This window comes from Mycteria americana, chromosome 1, assembly GCF_035582795.1.
Source record: "Mycteria americana isolate JAX WOST 10 ecotype Jacksonville Zoo and Gardens chromosome 1, USCA_MyAme_1.0, whole genome shotgun sequence".
Lineage (NCBI taxonomy): Eukaryota > Metazoa > Chordata > Aves > Ciconiiformes > Ciconiidae > Mycteria > Mycteria americana.
The window spans coordinates 101,848,565-101,856,596 of record NC_134365.1 but is presented as its reverse complement, the minus strand read 5'-3'; the positions used below and the strand labels follow the sequence as shown (position 1 = coordinate 101,856,596).

At 38.0% G+C, this 8,032-nt stretch overlaps 1 long non-coding RNA gene across 1 annotated transcript in view; it reads right to left on the bottom strand.

The window, feature by feature from the left end:
• Nucleotides 1-475: 475 nt before the first annotated feature.
• LOC142404823 (uncharacterized) overlaps nucleotides 476-8,032 on the bottom strand; it is a 28,173-nt gene continuing 20,616 nt past the window's right edge. The window contains exon 3 of the long non-coding RNA XR_012773960.1: nucleotides 476-519. This is a non-coding gene — a long non-coding RNA (uncharacterized LOC142404823). The remainder of the gene's footprint in view (nucleotides 520-8,032) is intronic.

Genomic DNA, 8,032 nt, shown 5'->3' with positions numbered 1-8,032 from the left:
GCCATACTGAGTCAATACCTCAACTGTTTACCCTGAGAAGATGAAAATCAGATGAAACTCCTGAGGTTTTTGGCAGGTGGAACAATTTTCCCCACAAGGAATAGTTACAGTGAGTTTGCATATGTATTCCTGAAATACAACAAAGGTACTCAATTAATTTTGGAAAGTCAGTATCAATTTCTAAACTTCCATTGAGATACCATAAATAATGCTTTGCAAGATTATTAATTTAATAGCTCTGATATTCATTCTGTTTCATCATGTGTTTCCTAGGCTTTTATTCATTTTGATTTACTTTTTCCTCCTCAAATATTATTTTAAATAGCATTCATGAAATTGCTGCATAATAAGTGTACCCTTTTGTTCTTATTCAAGGAAGCTCAGCAAAAGCATAACAAATAATAAAGCTGATAAAAGGATACATGAAATGCATACCAAAATCCAGGAGGTTTATTCTGATATCAGCACCGTTTAACTTCAAGCCAAGACGTGAATCTCATCAGGCAGCATCTTACCAAGCTGTTGGGCAATGGATTCAAACCAGCATCAGAGCCCAGTAGATAGTGGAATTCTGTTTTTACCCTTATCGACCCCTCCTTACTGTAAGTGTGCAATAGAGTAATATGTTATTTAGCCACCCAGCTCAGAAATTTAGGAAGGCTGTTTTATGGCATTCAACTTTGCTGGGTGAGCTAGAATTAAAATTAGTTGTTAACAAGAAAACAGAATATGTAATGATCATGGAGAATCTAAAATAAATTATGACATTTATGCTCACGCACCTATATTTTGGAGAGTGAATGTGACTGAACAAGGCAATTATCTTTGATTAAGGGGGGGCTAGGGTCATTCCATTAATTATGTCCATCACAGCTAGTTAACAATATTGATTAACAAGCCAAGAAGCAGAATAAGCCATTCATCCCTGAACGGGGTTTTTATAGATTTTGTAGTGAATTCCTACAACGTATTTCAAAAGGAAAATAACAGAATTGGAGGTGCCATAATTCCAACAAAGCAAGATTTCAAAAAGGCTATTCTGAAAAACATTCCTGGCTCAATCTGCTTTTGTTAATATGGAATCATTATTGAGCTAAATAAACATACAAGAGCATTCCATAACTGTGCCTGACATACACAGGGAAAACACTCTTTGATCCTTGAAGCAAAGGGATTCCAGGCCCAAACTTTGCAGAGCTGAAGACAAAGACAAATTAAAATCTGATTAAAATCCAAGTGATTAAGAAGAATGCAGATTTGCCACAAGGGGTCCTGAACTGACATGGAAATGGCTGTCTAAGAATGGCTCAGTGTAATCCCTGGTTTAACTCCAAAACAGTCAGTGGAATCAACTTATGATTTATTTTCTCTTTGAGATATTATGAAAGAGAAATACAGGCATACATATGTTTCCTCTTTCTCACTCACATACACACACACTTGCTTCTCCACGTGTTTTGCAATAGACAAGTTCTCAATCTGTGAGATGTCCTACTATTTTCAAAATAAAAGTCAGGGTTTTTTTCTGCTTTTTTCTTTCCCTTTTTTTTTTTTATATATTCTCTCACAACATAGTGATTGATCCCCAAGTTTGGTGGCAAGCAACCAAGTGGATATCAAACATACGTGGTGCTTCTGAAGCCCCAGAGCCAAACTGCAAATTGGAAACGCGCTCCTGGTTACTCCATCAACAAAAGAGATTCTTGATGTGCAATTCCACTCATCATCCCTCTTAAGCCATTATCAGGCAGCTGAGATGAGACAACAATGAATGAGCATGTGCCTGATTGTTAGCATGTCAGACATACATTATTAAAAACAGTAGGGGCAAGAAGAAAGATGAGAGGGAAGGCATTTGCTTCTTTGTTCAGATGTTGGAACGCTTGTTTGTGAAGAAAGGAGTTCTAGGACATACTGACATAGATATAAGGACTTGATGCAATGAAGGCATCCAAACCTTCTCTGTGTATTTTGGATAATGAAGTTTTCAAGTATTTTCCGTTTTATGTTAAACGAATACATATGCTAAGCTCATCTGATTTAGAAACATGCTCTCTCACCTGGGACAATTGTTCCTATATCTTAATATCACGGGTTTTTAATATTGTTTTGAGCCAAGCAACTATCCCACAATTAACGCAAAAGCAAACTTATTCTGACCCTATCTATAAAATAAAAGTTCTTGGTCATGTTCAAAATCATCTTCTCATATCCACTACTTTAAAAAAGGAAGGCAAAGCATGATAGTTTTCAGGATATAAAGCGATCACCAATTGTTAACAATAATATTTAAATTATTCTCTTAAAGAAAACATTTAAGAAGCATTTAACTACATTGTTCACAGCAAAAATAAAGCTATGTTTGGGCTGATAATAGCTACCATCCTCATTTTCAAAGAATTAGACCCTCTCAGAACACCTGCTGCAGACCAGAGATACGATAGAACAAATGCTAATGGGGGCAAAAACCCACTCTACTGGAAATACACAGCTTTTTTTTTCTCTCCATAATATGTTTGTTTTGGTAGACTTAGATTCTTTAGAGAAGTTTACACTAGCAAACCTATAAGTGTTTTACATATAAATGTAAAATAGCAAATCATCTGACCAAGAAAGAGATGTGCAACCTTAAGACAAAGTAAGCTTGTAAAGCATTTTATAGGGACTGTCAGAACTTTGAGAAAAAAATCAGAACTGACTTCTGCCAAACATTGATACTGTTGTGTACCAAGAAACGCTGCAAGCCAAGGTTTGGCAGTAAGTTTCCCAACATTCCAATTCCTTACTTATAAATGTAAACTTCCCAAAAAAATTTCAGTGACATATGGACTATTATAAACGTGTTGGACTGTGTACTTGTTGTAAACATTTTAACAATGAAATGAGATTTCTTTAAGATCGGTGCGCTTGACAATGGTGCTGACAAAATTTGCAAATGCCTCTGACCAAAGCATCTGAGAAGGTTCCAGAAGATACTCACTAGAGATGCTGCATGATAAAGACAACTGAACAAATGGGAGTGTATCTAAATTGAACAACAGCGCTATTAACCTTACAACATGGATATTTTGACATCCAGCTGTATGTGAATCAAATGTGTTCTACATGAAACATAAATCATCACATACCTTTGGCTTTGAAATAAAAACACAAAAGGCAAAAATACAGATGCTTTCAAGACTATAAGAAGTTTAAAAGATACCATCCCAGAGTTACTTTAGTGGAATGACTCCTGTTGATATCAAAAGGCTATAGCTGAGACCAGGTATTCATTTACCTAAAAACTTAAGTTCATACTAAAAAGCAGTTTCACCAGTGAAGAACTGTGATCAGAGAAATGGTTATCTCTGTGGTGACTCCTGTGTGCATCGGATGAGACTAGAGAGAACGTCCTGAGGATTGTGGGTGCAGGTGAGAAAGGGGAAGCACTGCCAGAACATTGATAACTTTTTGAATAATTCTAGGAGTTAATTGTAAAACTTGATTAAACCATGCTATTGTTTACAGATCTTAATGCTTTCAACATTACAAAGCACAAAGCAAAACTTTTTTTTCTTATGCTTTTTGCTAGGCACAGAAAACACCGTTTCTAACTAGATTACTTGAATGCCACAAGATATAAACTGCAGCGTAACCACAGTGTTCTTAAATTCACAGTAGATCCCCCCTTCTTTGAATTTCCTGGGGCTGAATACTCCAGTGTTGACTTCTGTGGTTGAAATCCGTAACGTGTCTCCCTTTTTATTCACTTATTTCTCCCCCTTTGCAATGCTTTTGAAAGAATCTTTCTCTGCTAAACCCCTGCATTCTTGTAGCTACCAAGTCTTTCATGTTTCTGTCAACAGAAAGAAGCTTTGAATAGGATCAAGTGTAATTACATCAAGCTTTTTATTGTTATCACTATTTATATTTATTAAAGGACAGCAGACTTTGTAAGAGACACTTTTTTTAAACAGAGGTGGTACATTATATTCTAGCTATATGGCACAAGCAATTCTATTTCTGCCCACATTACAGCTGTCCTGCAAAAGGTCAGATTTATAGAAATGAGGGGAATTTCTTCCTTTAGATCTGTTCAACAAGGACCACGGTTTTAACTGAAAAGTTGTGGCTCAGTAGGTACCTCTGCATCCAAAAAAAGAACATTTGTGCCTTCAGTTTTATTTGCAGATATGACAGAACCCACGAGCTGTGAAGGAAGTCTATAAAATTCGTAGCTCTAGCGTACAAAAGTCAGTGCATTCCCGTACCAACGGGCAGGTCTCTGCCTCTGTGAAAATGTAGCTCCAAGACCCAAAGAGGAATTAGAAGCAAAACAAAAAATGACATATTAAATGAATTTTGTAGTGTGCCAGCCCTACTACCTGCCTCATGATACTTCTGCATAGATTAAGTAATAAGCATCTGCTTATCTGCAGTTGCCAGGCTCTTCAGTCTCCAGTTATCAGGTCCTCTGTTTCTTCTGCCTCTCCTTCATGCTCCTGCAGCGTCCCTCCTGTGCTTCATAGTGGCTGTGGCATTTCACAGACACCACAGACAAGTGACAAACTACGAACTGCACTGTTCTGCACTTAGTCTCCTAATCTGTTTCTTGGTAGAATAGCAGTACTGAACTGTACTAACCTCTATATGCTAAAGCAAAGTTTGTCATATTTACTTCTGACTGCTGACGTACTGTTTGGCTGTTTACTTTCCTGTTTCGTTTGATTGTGATAGAAAAACTTTGTCAGGTATAGGAGTTGGCTGCCTTAAGCAAATGACATAGCTAGGCAGTCCCAATTCAAAGCGAGTCACTCTTACTGCAATGTCCACCTCCTTAATAGGGCCTGAAGTGAAAAGCCGGTTACATGGAGAAAGAACTGATATACTTTGGCTAACATGGAGGTCAACGTAGTCAGCTTGCAAAGCTGCACAACTCATCCTCAATAGGTCCCAGACGTAGGACCATGCTGGCACTATCATCTGAAGTAGCAGGACCATAACAGAATTTTCTCGGGAAACCAAGCTGCACTGGGCCATCAGGACTCCCAGCTTCTTCGTAGTACCAGAAAAAGCAGAAGCTGCTTGACAGGCTTTGTGAATGCTGCCACAACTTTAAAGGATGTGACTGTAAGCAACCAGGTAATCAAGGCTGACCCACCTACTTAAATATAAACCTGGGGTGCTGGCCCAGGGCTATCCCCAGGCAGCACATGGTCTGGGGTCTCTGAGAACCACAGAAGTAGGTTTCCGAAGTCTTTGCTTTACATCTTCCCTAAGGGAATTAAGGGATTCTGGTATTCTGAAATGTGGCCATAAAGTTGGGCATCCTTTGCCTAGGAACTGTCTGTAAACAAAATGATAACCAGGGATACGCTACTTCATGTCTAATGAAGTCACGGTCCGTTGTTAAAATCTAAGTCTTGCGCCTACAACTATCTTTGCAAGTGCATCTGAGCCAATTGCCATCGACAGCAACTCAAAGAATCACATCTGTATATTAGAATACAGACATTGTTTGTGGCACATAATGACCAGGTTTAGAAGAAGATTCACGTGATTTATTCCCCTAGCACTTTCAAGCAGGCAAAAGCTCAAATATACTAGGGGTCTCTAAGGGAGCTGCAGTTTTTGTCACTGTTCATCAGCAAGACGACAGAACCCAGTAAATTGGCAAGAATGACAGAATATTCTGATTGTAATATTTAGATAATGCATACTGCTATGAAATAAATTGGTAAATATATTTTTGATTAAGCAGAACCTAAATCATTTTCAACCTTCAAAACACTAATCAGGGCAGTTTCAGTATTTTCATAAACACATTAGCTACATTTTTGTCTATTTAAAGCTGCGTTTATTTTTCTCTGCAGAACACTGGAAAGCAACTGTGCTTTCCTTCCTGCTTTACATAGATGAACAAGGTACCTGTGCAACTAGGTTGATTCACAGTAAAGCCATGACCCTTGTCAACACAGTGAAGCCAAACATGCCCTTAGAACTCTATTGCCAAACACCTCCCACCAGTATTGTGCAGCAATGAGGAACAGAATAACCCTCATGTGCCTTTCTACACCTTGGGTTAGATCAGACACAGAAGCCAAATAAAGGCAGGGTACTCCATACCCAATTAGGGCATTTAGTCACTCAAATGCACATTTGCATTGACCCCAAGAAGATTATATTCCTTATACCATGGCTCACGATTACATTAGCAATTGCCAAGAAAGAAAAGAGAAAACACATATGCTTAGGAAATATAGAGATAATTATGTGACATATTTTACATGTCACAGCTAGAGTCTGCCACAAAGCCACCAAATTTGTTATTAGCTCTGACTTCTTCATACCATGCTGAGAGGGAAGAGAGGTGTTAAGGATCTTTCTTGTCCCAAAACATCCTTAACCCAAATGATACCAACAAGGAAGACTGCGAAGGATCAAAATGTCAGGTTGCTCTGAGGCAGAGAAGTCAAACACCTTTTATGTGTTATGATTCCTCCTTTCTGTAAAGCACCTTTACAAGATTTCCTCATCTGCTTCGGACAATTGTAAGACTTACTTCCTCACAAAACCGTGGTGACACCAGTAGCTTCTGCCGACATGCCATCTTCATCACTTCACCTCAGTCCAGTTCTTAATCTTTACTTATGTACCATTCTGAGTAACCATTTCAGAGCTTTTCTAGGACTGTGTGCAGTACTGCCAACATCACAAGTCTTTAGTCACACTTCCAAAAGTTCTACAGGCTCCTTAGCTATTTTTTAAATTTTCATAAATAAAAGTGGGAGCTTGCAACATCTGTCTCTGGGGTTTTTATGCTCTGGAAATATGTAGATGAGTTTTCAGGCTTTTTTCCAGCAAAAAAATTTTTAATAAGAATTTACGTCAAAAATTTAAATAAAAAATACAAAAATAACTTGGAATTTAAGAGGAAAGTATGATAAGCAGTGAATTTTGATCATCCGAGTTGCTCAGTCAGAAAAGCCTCAGCCATGTGAGATGCAAACAATGCTCCTTCAGCAGTGCTATTTTCTCTGTGAATCAAAATGAACCCATTTGAAAAGGTTATCAGAATGTTCTTTAATTAATATTACCGATACCACAGGCCAACACTATCACATACAAGTCATGTAGTTTAGAAGAATGATGATCTAACAGTGCTGATGGAGGGTTCACAAGGCAGCAAGTTTAAGTCACCCAGAGGTGCTCAATAACTGTGATTTCACAGAACAAAAACTTGTGCCGATGTCAAAGACACTTCGGGCAGAAGAAGAGATGAGCTCTTAACTGAGATGCACATTCCCACAGGGGCAATGCTTATTATTCTGTGATAGTCAATTTAAAGCTAACTTTTAGTTACACAGTAGTATCTTTGATGAAGGTCTGCAAAGGCTTTTTAGGAGATTAAGAACCATTGAAATCAAACCAGCTTCTACATGCTCAGGTGGATCCAGGTAACTGTGAGCCCTGAGACACAGCTGGTAGGGACTTGGCAGGCATGATTAAACAAATTTTGTAATGCAGTAGAATTGTTCTGAAAAAGAGCACAAATGAACCCTCGATAAAAAAGGGAATTCCAAGAGAAACTTGTTTAGAGAAAAGGAGAAGCAAAAAAAGAGAGAAGAGAAATGAAATCATGGACTAAAACAATAACAGGAGTGGGACTGTGACTAACAGTCACAGTGACTAATCTGTCGAGAAATATTACACGTGAAAGGATTCTCATAGAAATGTTTCAAAACTGCTTCTTAAGCAGGCAGTACCATCAATACTCCTAAATGATGAGTTTGAATCACTATCTGTCTGTCCTCTTTTTTATCTCCTGTTGCCTGCAGTGAGTTAGGTCTGGACAGTTCCTGCTGTCCTGAGTGAAATTACTCCGCATTTTATATGATTTCTTATCCATAGATCACATTTATGAACTTGAGCTGGCATTTTCAAATAAATCCAAGAATAAGCATCTAATTCCTCATGGGACTTTTCACAGAAACTTCAGCATATGATCTTTTCAAACCACGGGATATATTCAAATCCACTTTAAAAGAAAAAA